Source organism: Rhopalosiphum padi, chromosome 3 (genome assembly GCF_020882245.1).
Source record: "Rhopalosiphum padi isolate XX-2018 chromosome 3, ASM2088224v1, whole genome shotgun sequence".
NCBI lineage: Eukaryota > Metazoa > Arthropoda > Insecta > Hemiptera > Aphididae > Rhopalosiphum > Rhopalosiphum padi.
In genome coordinates, this window is record NC_083599.1 from 76982185 (window position 1) to 76995086 (window position 12902).

Here is a 12902-nt window from a genome sequence, read left to right on the forward strand (position 1 = left end):
AAGAAGAAATAAAAAAACTAGGATTAATGTTAAATGATATTGTTGCATGTTCATTCGATGGTGTCACCAATATGAAAAGTACCTATTTATAATGGTTTACAGGCCCATTTAAAAAGTGTAAATCCAAACATTGTGTACACACACTGTATGGTGCATGTATTAAATTTGGTAATGAGTGAATGTAGTACTGATATTAGTTTGGCTGAAGACTTATTTGGATTAGTTGAGCAATCCGCTGTTTTTTTATCAGATTTCCACAAACGAATGGAAACTTGGACATCTATTACTAGTGTAAAACATACTGGTCATGACAAACTTATAGACTCCAAAAAATCTGTGCAACTAGGTGGTAGAGTAAAGATAAAGCTTTGTCTTCAGTTATGGATTTATAACGTAGTTGAAATTGATAAAGAAGTCGATAACGCCAAATTTACCACTTTATTAACATTTTTAACCACAGTTTGTCATGGCAATTTCAATTCACAATCTAAGTTCATTGCTAAATCATTGATTAGTAATTGGACAAGATTTGAAATTATATGTATATCTAATTTATTGCTTGATATTTATTCAGCTACAACTCCGGTGTCAATTTATCTACAAACTAAAACTATAAATTATTTACAAGCATGGAATATGATAGCTGCTTTAAAAAAATAAATTGAGAAAAAAAGAAATGATGAGTATGTATTAAATTTATATAAAAAATGTCAAAATTTTTGTAAAAAAATTAATAATCACTTTTGTGAAGAAGATTTAATTAATATTGAAGAAGATTTTCCAATAAAACGTATTTCAAAAAAAAAAAACTTTCTGGGGAAAAGTGTTATGATGAATCAAGAATTATATCTCCATATAATAAATTTAAATATGATACTTTTTTATTTATAGATACTATTAAAAATAGTATTGAGATTCATGAAAAATGAAAATTTATTAAAAGACTTGAACTGGTTGGACCCTAGAAGTTTTGCAGTATTTAACAACATTGAATTATTGCCTGTATCAGCTTTGAGTACTTTATGTAAAATATCTGGACTGAATCAGTAAGTAATCTTAACAGAATTGAAACAATTTTCCTGTCAATATGAAAACTTTATACCACAAATACCTAAATATACTACCGATTGTGATTCAGAAAATAAGATACTTTTAAGAAATGAAGATGCGAGTGATGAAGATAATGATGAAATGTTAAAATCAGTAAATTGCAATAAATGTAACAAATGTATTCACTGCGCATTTTTAATTGTACGAGAATTATCATGCCAGTCAAATGTATTTTCAAATTTATTTGTCATATATAAGTTTGCTTTGTTGTTGCCATCAACACAAACAACTTGTGAAAGAGTATTTTCAAAGCTTAAATGTATAAAAACAAAACTTCGCTCAACCTTACACCAAAATCACCTTACTCCATTAATGTTGATGGCTATAGAAAAGAATATAGCCATTGATACTCAAAAACTAATAGAAACAATAGCTTATTCATCTAATAAATTAAAAAAATTACTTATTTAAAAATTGTGTTTTATTATTTAAAATATTCTTACTAGGTAGGTATTTCAAAAATAATTAGTTGTAAAATTGCTTTTACATTTAATTTAACTCATGAATCATGATTATGATATATAGGTATTATATATTATGATCTATATTGGTAAAAATGTAAAGTACCTATGTTTAAAGAAGTATCTTAAAATAATGTTTCAACAAAATACAGTGTACATTTTTTGGGGGCCCCTTAAAAAAACTGATCCATGGGCCTTTGGTATGCCAGGCCGACACTGTACCGTATTGATTTGTTAGTCTTATAGAGCACAAAATAGTTATGATAATTTATTAGTCAAACATCTAACATATTCACACTTCCATTTTGCGTTGTCTCGTTCTAACACACTTTTTGTGCACTTTATAAGACTAATTTCTGTTAAATTAAGTAAACAAAATATTTCAATTACATTTCAATAGTTTAAATCTACGAAATTTTCATTGTGTAAGTATATTGTATTATATAATTTTTAATAATTATAATTTATTTCGGCAAAGGTAATATTAAAAAAGTTGATAACCTCCTTTGTTCTTTTTTATAATGGAACAATAATTTTGACCCTGTTCACCATTGAGGAATCCTCTTTATTTAGTTTGCTGTTAAATCATTTTAATTGTTAATATAAATAATTTTACAAGTATATAAAGAATGTTATAATAATAACAAAACATACAGTTTTAATAAAAATATATTCGTATAATATAAAAATATGCTATAATATTGTATAATTATTTTTAAAAATCAAGGGTAGTGACGGGCATTATGATTCCTGAAAAATAAAAAATAAAAAGATAATCAGATAATGTTTTATATTATTATTTATTATGTATATGCTATTGTAGGGTTCGGATTTATATGCGTTTACAAATTTGTAATGAGTGAGTAAAGTTTGATGGAAGTAAGAAATATGGACGAATTGTGTGGCAGAGACTGTATTGAAAAAAGTTTATGTCGCATATAAATGAATATTCTAGGGATGATGGCATATTAAAGCATATTTTGTATAAAAGTTTATTAAACCAACTATTTTATACCGTATATACTACATTATGATTTATAATAAATTCATGACGTATTGTTGGAAAATAAATCGTGTCCCCTGTATGTTATATTTTTGGATAGTATATGTGAAAATTATATCTCATCAATTGCAAAACGGTCATCGACAACAATTTATCGACTGATATTATTTGAATAGGTATCCTTTTTAAAATTATAATTTTAGTCTCATAGTTAGTAAATACACACGTTCTATTGTCAGCTGGCTCAATCGTTAGCCAGTAGTAACCTATAAAATATAGATATAATTTTGTGTTTCGTACATACGGTTTTTTTTGTTTTTAATGATTTTATTTCTTAATTTTTCAAGTTTTTCGTACATTTGTAAATTTAAAATGTCAATTTTATAATAAAATGGACTATTTTTACCACGGACTGTTTACATATAGTGTTGTCAATTAAGTAACAAAAAAATTATTCGTACAAAATTGTTTAAGTTATACCGCTCTACATAATAGTCCTTTAAAACGCGGAGCAAATGAAAAAAAACAATTATTGGCAAAACCCAAATCCCAGAATTCAAGAAATTTTGGAACAAATTATTAAAAAAAATAATAGCATATCAATAAGTACATATTTAAAGGTTTTTTGAATGCATATCAATACAGACCCTGTATCATCAATAATATTTATATCATTACGCTATTCAAAGATTATTTATAAAAGTAGTTAACTATTATTTAATAATAGATTTTTTACTAAGGTATAGCTCACCCGTTATCATATTTAACATTTCATAAAATGTCATGGATGATTTTTCTGTAGGTTCTGTAGTAGATGTAGTTTTACTTCTTTTGGGTTGTAGGTCTCCCATTACAAATAGATATGTAGTGCCATTGGGCCAATTTTGTTGCATCGCTGGGTCGTATAGCAGATCTTTATTTGTCAAAATACTCGATAGACCTTGGCACTGGCTTAAGTCAAAACGCTCTGCTTTTCCCTCGCTAAGTACCATCCGGATTACCACAACACCATAGTGATTGAATTCATCAACGACGTACACCTGTATGGGACGAACAAAAAATATAGAAATAGAGAAATTTAATGAACCGTAATTAATAAATAATAATATAAGTATACCTCTATCCATCACCATCCATAATCAATAAAAGTTGTGGCGTTATAAATTTTCAGATTTAAGTACAAGTAATAGTGTAATACTGCTACTATTCTTAATATTCTAATTAAATAACACGGAAACAAAATATACTCACAGCACATCTATAGGGTAGTTTGTTGGTTTTATGGAAGTGTTGAGTATATGACTTTGGTGTATACTCGAATAATGACATATACTGAAAGCCATTGTCAATCTCTTTCTTATTGGTCGGTTCGTCTTTTGACAAGCATTCGAAAATGTAGTGGTTCATATCTGATAGAGCAACAGACCAAAAGTATAAATACAAGGATAATAATAAAAAATAATATATTTTCGCTTTGGAAACATTTTTGTTGAAACTAGTAGTGTTTAGTGCTATTGTGGTTGCACGTTTGCGTGCGTGTAAATCGCATGTAAGTATTACTTATTATTGGAGCGATTTTGTATTAGGGGAGAATTAAATTATACGAGGGAGTTTATAAGGGAGCAACAATACTCTAATATCGTTCAACTTTTACAGAATTAGTGCGATGATGTAAAAATGGTCTATATGATTGTACCTAAATTTGTATAGACGTGTGTTCGGGAGTAGCGGGTGAGCAGTTATATCTCTCCAGATGTCTAAGTTTTTTCCAAAATTATTATGTATAAATTACCATTTAATATTAGAAAACCGTATATCTTGAATTAAGATTGTTGTTAATAAAATACCTCTAAGAATAAAAATATAATATATTATAATTGACATTGGTCATGTAAACGAAAATGTCGACCTATTACAGTTACCTAGCAAAACTTGCACATGTCTTAGCAATTAAAGGAAAGATTTAAAGGTAGGTGTATAAAAAATTATACATTGATAAAATAAAATATTATGTATGTGTATAGCCGTATAGGTATATACAATATTTTGCATACAATGTACGTATACATGATATATTATAGTGTATATCCACAGTTGGTGAATGTTGACAAAATTAAAAAATGTGGACATTTACTAGTGAATGTCAACATTTATATGATGATTTTAGTCAATTCTATACACAACACAGTTTTGGTAAAAACTAATATAATATAATATATAATATATGTATTATTTAAACATTAAACTATAGATAATGTATTATGAAAATAACATATTTCATTTAATCAATGAATTATTATTATTAGATAATTATATTACATAAGTATATTATTCATTTAAATTATTTTTATTTTATTTAAAAAAAATTGTTGATCCCTTATATTAATGATTAATATTAATTTTTGTGTGTACACTAAAAACCGATTTCTGGTGTATAAAAAAAAATGTTTAATTACTAATTAGAGTGGAAATCAATCATTTACCATGTATATAATTGCAATGAATGAAAATAGCACTATAGCGAACACGAGCGAGGCCTTTATCAAGGTATAAATGGTAAAATGTTATAAAAGTTGTTAGGTAAAGTAATAAAATATTTTATCAAAATTATTAACTTGTAATTTTTATATATCTAATATATCAAAGGTGCGCCTACTATATAATGTTATTACTGCATATTGTTATATTGACTTTTATAGTCATCCCAATGTTATATTTAAATAAAACAAAATCAACATTATCAATATTCACCAATATCAATTATTAATTCCGATATTTTCTAGTGAATGTTTATAAAGAGTACAAACTTAATGTTAATACGTCAACATTCACCGCGATTGCGGACATTCATAGTAAAATATATATTTTATAAACATTAATCACGGTTTCCGAAGAAATATTTTGAATTTTAACTAATAAGTAAGATGAAACAGCGTATAAAAGTAAAAATTGGTGTGCAAATTAAAAAAAAAAACCAACTATTACTAATAATACATTTTTACCATTAAAATAATAGGTACTTTTTGAATGTATTTTGAGTAACATTTCAGATTTTTATTATTCGCATGATATATCTTACGTTATTTTTGTTGTAATTTATTACAGGGAAATTGGTCAGTCTTTTTGCTATCACCCGCATAGTAAAAAGTAGGTACTTTATTGTGCATAATATTTAAGTAGGTATTACATTAACTCTTTAAGACTATATTATGAGTGAGGAAATTAAGAAGAAACCTATTCACGTACGACAGGTAAATGGCAACCGTTCGTTTTTAACTGTATTTTATTACACCGAAACCTATGTCGTATTGCGGAAGATGTCGGACTTGAAATACACGCGCGGTAATTTACATACAATATTTAGATATTAAAACATGAAATTTATATTCTGTGCACGTGCGCATTACTATTATACATAGGTAGTATAGGCAGTATATTACATTCAAAAGTTGTCACTTGATACGACTTGTGGTGACATTAAAAGTTAATAAATAGGGAACGGACTTTAATGCCATAAAAAATAAGAAAAATGTCTAAAAATAAAATACGACTCAATGCCTTAAAAAATGCAATTTTGAACTTTTAGATAAATTTAGATAAATAGCTTGTCTAGCTTGTCTTTACCTAATTGCGTGTAATAATATGTTGTAAGTTGTATGTATGTGTGTCCATACGTGTCAACAATAATATCGTCTGGGTTTATCTGATCGGTAAAAACATAATAAATATTTATTTTTTATTTTTTTAGAATGAATGTTCATACATTTTTATCGAATTTTATCCATTCCTGTATACAAATGACTTGGAAACATCTAAAATGCACTAAAAATGTCAAAAAATGCAAAATAAAAATTACATTTTTTAATTCCTTGATGTATGAAATGAACTTTGTGATTGGAAAGCAATTGTTTTCGGACATTCGGGAAAAAAATGAAATTTGCATTCAAATCCGTTCCCTAGAAATAAAAATCGTGAGCGTGTAGTATAATATAGGTACGAGGAAAATAAATATAATTTGCGTATGGTTTTAGCGACGATGAAGAGCTTTGCCGGATGGGGCAGCTAGTGTACATCATAACCCCGTGACAACGACATTTAGTTATTATACGACGAGCGTACTACTTGTGTTTTTGCAATACGCGGGTGAGATGCTTGGTTTCTTTTCCATCCACAAATGAAGCAACGGCGTATCGGCGAGTGTCCAGTCGTGATCCATGTAGGCGCATCCGTACATCGCGGGCGCGTTTTGTATGAAAGCTACCTCATATTTTTCCCTGTATCTCATCGGAGGACATAATCGGCCACTGCGTCTCTCCTTGTCTGCAACACACGGGTAAGCAAATTATACTGTTATTATAATTTATTTCATCATCGCGTGCACCACATACCAGTGGCACAACTAGGAAAAAACGTCGGTGGGGTAGGTATTATTTATTCGTTGTACATAATTGCCATATTATAGTAGTTTTTTAGTAAGATGTTAAAAATTCAATCAGTTTTACATCATATTTTAAATATTACCTATATATTTATTTTTCCATATTTTGCGTTCATTGTTTTTATTATTTTATTATTTTGTACGTAATTTTGTCTCTTATACATTTCCTTTTTTTACAGTTAGATCTTTGTAAATTATCTCTAGGCACTCTGACAAAACATGTTTTACCCCCCCCCCCCCTCTCACACCATTCGCACTATCAACTGCTTATTACGATCCATTGTTTTTTTTATTAACATACAACCACAACGTCCACATTAATTTCAATAACTTCGGTCCGACACGTTAAACACATATGAAATATAAAAAAATTATCTTCGAGACTACTCATCCGATCTTGCTGCCTGTTAGATAATAATGATTATTATCATCAGTCGGTTCGAAAATCGAGCACGAAAGAATGTAAGAAAACACGACATTCGTCATATAGGGGGATATCTTGCACTTATGTCTTGAAACTCTATAGAAACTTTAATGTAGCCCAGTGTTTCTCAACCATTTTGGTATGAAAACGCTCAAATTTACTTTTTGTTGGATAGGCGCCCCACGACACAAAAATATCAAGTATGCGAGTATGCCATATAATATATAGTAGTAATTTGTTATATATGCTTCTATTATTGTTGTATATGTCTATTTTATTTGTTTATGTCTCATATTGTTATTATTATTTAATCAGTTCACTGTTACTTAAATTATTATTATAGTTACGTCAATTAGCGTAACAATCACTAATGTATATATTGTAATTGTAGATAGCTAATATTCTATCTCACTAGTTAAATTACTTATCTTAATTATTAATCACGCTCAAATAACCAAAAATGTACATTTGTAAATATCAATAGATGCAGATAGCCAAGGCTAGGAACATCTTATTTTTAATAATAATAAATAATAACAAAAAAAGTAATATTAAAAATCATATTTATATCTTGTGTAATTTTATCATTACATTTTAATTTAATGCTATATACTTATATTTTTTATAAAGATTATTATTTTTAAATTTAAATCGATTTTATGTTTATCTTGTTATTTTATGAACACTGACCCATAAAAATGTTTTCAACCTATAGTTAGAATAGTTACATTAATACTAAATTATTATTATATAAAATTATCTGTTCACCCTAATATACACGCACAAACAAATTTACGAATACACACACAAATATATATATATATATATATATATTACATAAAAGAGAAAAATAAATGAATTATAATTTTGTCGGTTGCCACTTGCCACCTCCGCCTCCGCATACCAAACCCACCCGCCACTACAAATACACAACACCCTATTATTATTTTCTGACAGTAAAACTCGTTTTGGTTTTTTTCTCAACAAATCACCACGATCACAAATATTCACTCTATCGCTCCCTCTCCCTCTCACTCATTCATTCTCTCTCTTTTTCTCTCTCGTGCATATACACGTATACAAAAACTGTACCATTGCCATAGTAGCATACAATATTAATATGAATATTCATTGCAGTGAAATATTTATTAAAATAACTTTTATCACGAAATATTTTATGAAACCATACAATTTTCATTAAAAAATGTTTTTATTTAACATATTATTTTTGTGTTATTTTTCTACATAAATTTAAAAACTATTGAATTGTTTATTCCATATTTATAAAATACACATTCGTCGATTAGACTTATTTAAGTAAGTATTTTTATAGTTAGAATGGTACAAAATCTGTTCAACAGGATATCAGAAAGTTATTCGACAATAACAATAGATACATATTATACTGACCTTGTTGGTTGGTACGTGTTTCGAAATCTCTGTTCTTTGTGGCAGCCACCAAGGAGTACGAAATTATAATTAAAATTAAAATTCGTATTATAGATTCCATCGCGTTTTGTGACTATTGAGAAAATGTGCTAATGTGAATAATAAGTAAAAAAAAAATAAAATGGATTTTTTTAACGGACGGAATAAAGTCAAAACGGCTGTGATTAAGACTGTGATGGCTGAGAAGAACGCAGTAGAGCACAAACCTATTGTTGAAATATAAAATGAATGTTACTGTTTGCTCACTGATGGCGAGCTACACTCTGCATGTCGTCTTAAGTCATAGCCGGGTAGTGGCCAGTTGTCGTGCCGGTCGTGGAGGGGTCCTACACATTAGTTGTGCGTCGACAGCATTATCGTATTGTATGTATATTATTATACATTATAATAATACCTAAACATATGTACACGAACGGGGGTGCTATATATATCGAACACCAAAACATGCATGAAAAATATATGTATATATAAAAAACAAATAACATAATATAAAAAGGTTTTATTTTATTAAGATGTATTTATACAATTTTAATTATTTTTTATAGCAGATTTAGGTTTTAGGGATACCTAGACAATAACGTATTATATATTTTTTTATTTAGTTTATAATAATTATATTTAATTAATAGGTTCATGGGCAAAGGTATTAAAATACCTATATTAGATATCCGAAAAGGGCTTCCATCAAGAATCCACGAAATTGTTTTTTGTACCTCGTTTGAAGTACACTGAATAATATCACTTAATTAAATCGTATAATCCATGATGGGTACCATGATTATGTCTATAGATTTATTAATTATTTCAATGGGTTCTTAATAATAAACAGGCCATCACATGTAGTAAGTAACAAAATATAAAACACTAAGATTGTAAAAATAATTATTAATATTATCACTTGAAGCATTACATTTTGACGAAAGATTTAATCAGATTTAAACATTTTTTTTTATAATTATTAACAATTTTATTATTACCGAGTTAGGCCAAACACAAATCGACGATTAGTGTGTAAAATACATTTATAACTTTGTCGTAAACAGGAAGGCCTTACCTCCCGACTTTTTTTTTTTAAAGGCTATACTGCTGTAGTTTAGTGTATGGAAATCACTTTTATATTATATCAGTAATATATTAATATTAATATATATATAATACAAGGTAAATTATTGATAGTTTATAATCGTTCAAAAAGGTTTATTTTTTGTCTAATTTTTAAGTTGTTTGTAACATAACGAATAACATAAATCGTAATTCATAAATACGTAATAGTAATGATAAACACAGACTTAAGATAAAATAAATGAGTTAGGTTTTAATAAACAAATATATAATTATAAAATAGTAGGTATTCTAGCATTGCAAAAACTATTGGAAAAATAAGTATTAAATTGGTGTATAAGTCAAAGATAGAAACGGAGTCAATAATCTTTATTGCCATTTCATATTTTCAATAGCTTTTATTTACTCATTATATCATAACCTCCATCTTTGAAAAGTTGGCCGGCGATGTACTTGTATTTATAACAAGGGTATGCTTTTAACGTTCTTCTCGAATATTCCGATAACATCTTGTGGGAAATAAGTAACATTTATTACATTTTTAAATCATCATTATCAAAATAATATATACACATATATATATAATACAAATATAAGGATGTTTCTTGAACAAACATTCTTAAGATATTTAAACATATTTATATATTGGCTTGTATCAGATTTAAAATAGTGGGTGGAATATAATAATTTTTAATGCGATATTCGTGCTGTATACGTAATCTAGATTTTTTTTAAGAAAATTGATTTATTTTACTGTTAAATTATACGTATTTACTAAATTTAGTTGTTGTTATTCAATACATACAATATGAAAATATCGTTATAATTACAAAATATAAAATTGTTTATTTGATTATAATATTTTATAAATAATATTATTACACAATTAGATCTATTGATATTATACACAATACAACACAAAAACTAATTTTTAATTATATTGTTATCAACCTCATATAATCATTTAATGATATAATTATAATTCATAGTATATGAAAAATGATTCTGAGTGGAGATAGTCTGTCAGCGTACGCTACGTAGTATATTTCATGATACGTTTATTAAAATTGCTATTAAAGTAATTTTAACATAGGCGTAACTAGTAGGGAGGGAGAGGGCTAGGGTAGACTTCAGCCACCCCCAGAATTTTTGGGTAAATATATGTGTTTATAAATATGTAAGTATTAACTTTATTTTCGCATACAATATAAAAAAGTATAATTTTTACGAATAATCATTGAAGTCAGTTGTAAACAACATTAGAAATAATAAATAATAATCTAATTAAAAAATATTTGCTATAAACATTTTAATCTAGCTCACCCTAACTTAAAGGACTAGTTATGACTATGGTAATTTATTTTACTATTAATGATACAATAGGTGGAATTAATTTTTTTTCGAAAATGACTTTTTTTTTTATAAATAATGTTCTGTGGCTAAAGACGGATTATTTACTTTAAAATGGTTCATAATATGAATAAAAAGAAAAATCGTACGAGTTCAAGATCCAATCTGTATTAATATTCTACCTATCTACCTTTATTTTCCTGATACATATTATTTACTTTGGCGCCCAATTGAACGATTCTCTTGTTTAGCTGAACGACGTGTATGGTTGGTCACACCATATAATATTATACACACGGTGTATACGCGTATAGTATACCTATTCGACATATATATATATATATAGAGATTACTGCTACCGCGACTAAGAATTTATCGACGAGGGACGAGGGCGCAAGCATATTGTATGTATGGTGTATACGTTATCGAATATTCGTATTGTTCGGAAATTTTACCCACTTCCAAGGCCGTCATTCGACAAGAGGGCGTTTACAAAATATATGGTGGTATACTATAGTATATTTCTTGCCGTTTCCTTTGTCCGCCGTATAACCGAGCGAACCACGTTTTATAATAACATGTATACGCATACACCTAACGTTATTGTTACTCATCCTCCCTCAGCCCTCCGTGCTCGTAAAATGACCGCGAATATGCAGAAATTGTTTTCACAGGATCGTAATTAATATGTGTTATAGATTCAGGTTTCGGTTTATTTTATTATTTATTTTAGTACCTATGGATAATTGTATTTAATTAGTAGGTTAGTATATGCTTACATAGATAAATATGTTATACTGGACAAGTATAATCATTTGTGTGTGTGGTGGGGGAGGTCTCTGTGTTAACGTATAGGTACTTGTTTCTCGTACAGTCGTACACCGTTTAATGTCCGCTGATAACGTTTCGACGCTAGTCAATTATCTTTTAGTTCAGTGGTCTTCAATCGGTGGGTCGCGTAAGCTTTAAAATTGTGTTGCGATAAGTCTTGTTTTTAAAATAAAAACTAAATTTATAAAATTATTTAAGGTAAAAAAATATTTTTTTTTAATTATTAAACTTCGAAAATTAATAAATGAAAATACAGTTTGAAAAATGTATTGTATTCATTTTAATAGTATTACTGCAAAGAATTAACTAATTTTAGCTTTTTTACAAAGCTTACGTGGGTCGCGAGTCCAAAAAGGTCGAAGACCACTGTCTAAGTATACAGTAAATTCATAATATAAGGTAATATACGATCCATGTATCGCTTATGATAACAAATAAAAATATTCAGTTAGGTACATGTAGCTATATAGATCTAACTTCGATATGGGCAGTAGTAAACACAATGTTTAATATGGTTTGTTTAGCGGAGCATCGCGTTTTCGAATTTTCTAAGGGCGTTCGTCGCCGACGCCGACTTCTATACATCTGCCGACATCGTACGATACGTTGACTCCTAAAACCGCCTACTTTTGGTAGGTAACCGCACATATTTAAAAGATTAAAACCGTACAATTTTTAAAATTGTTGTATACTTGTATCCAAATACCGCATCACACTTATTATTTTGACTACAAAAGGCTCGATAGACAAATAGTATTTAAAAATTCTATAATC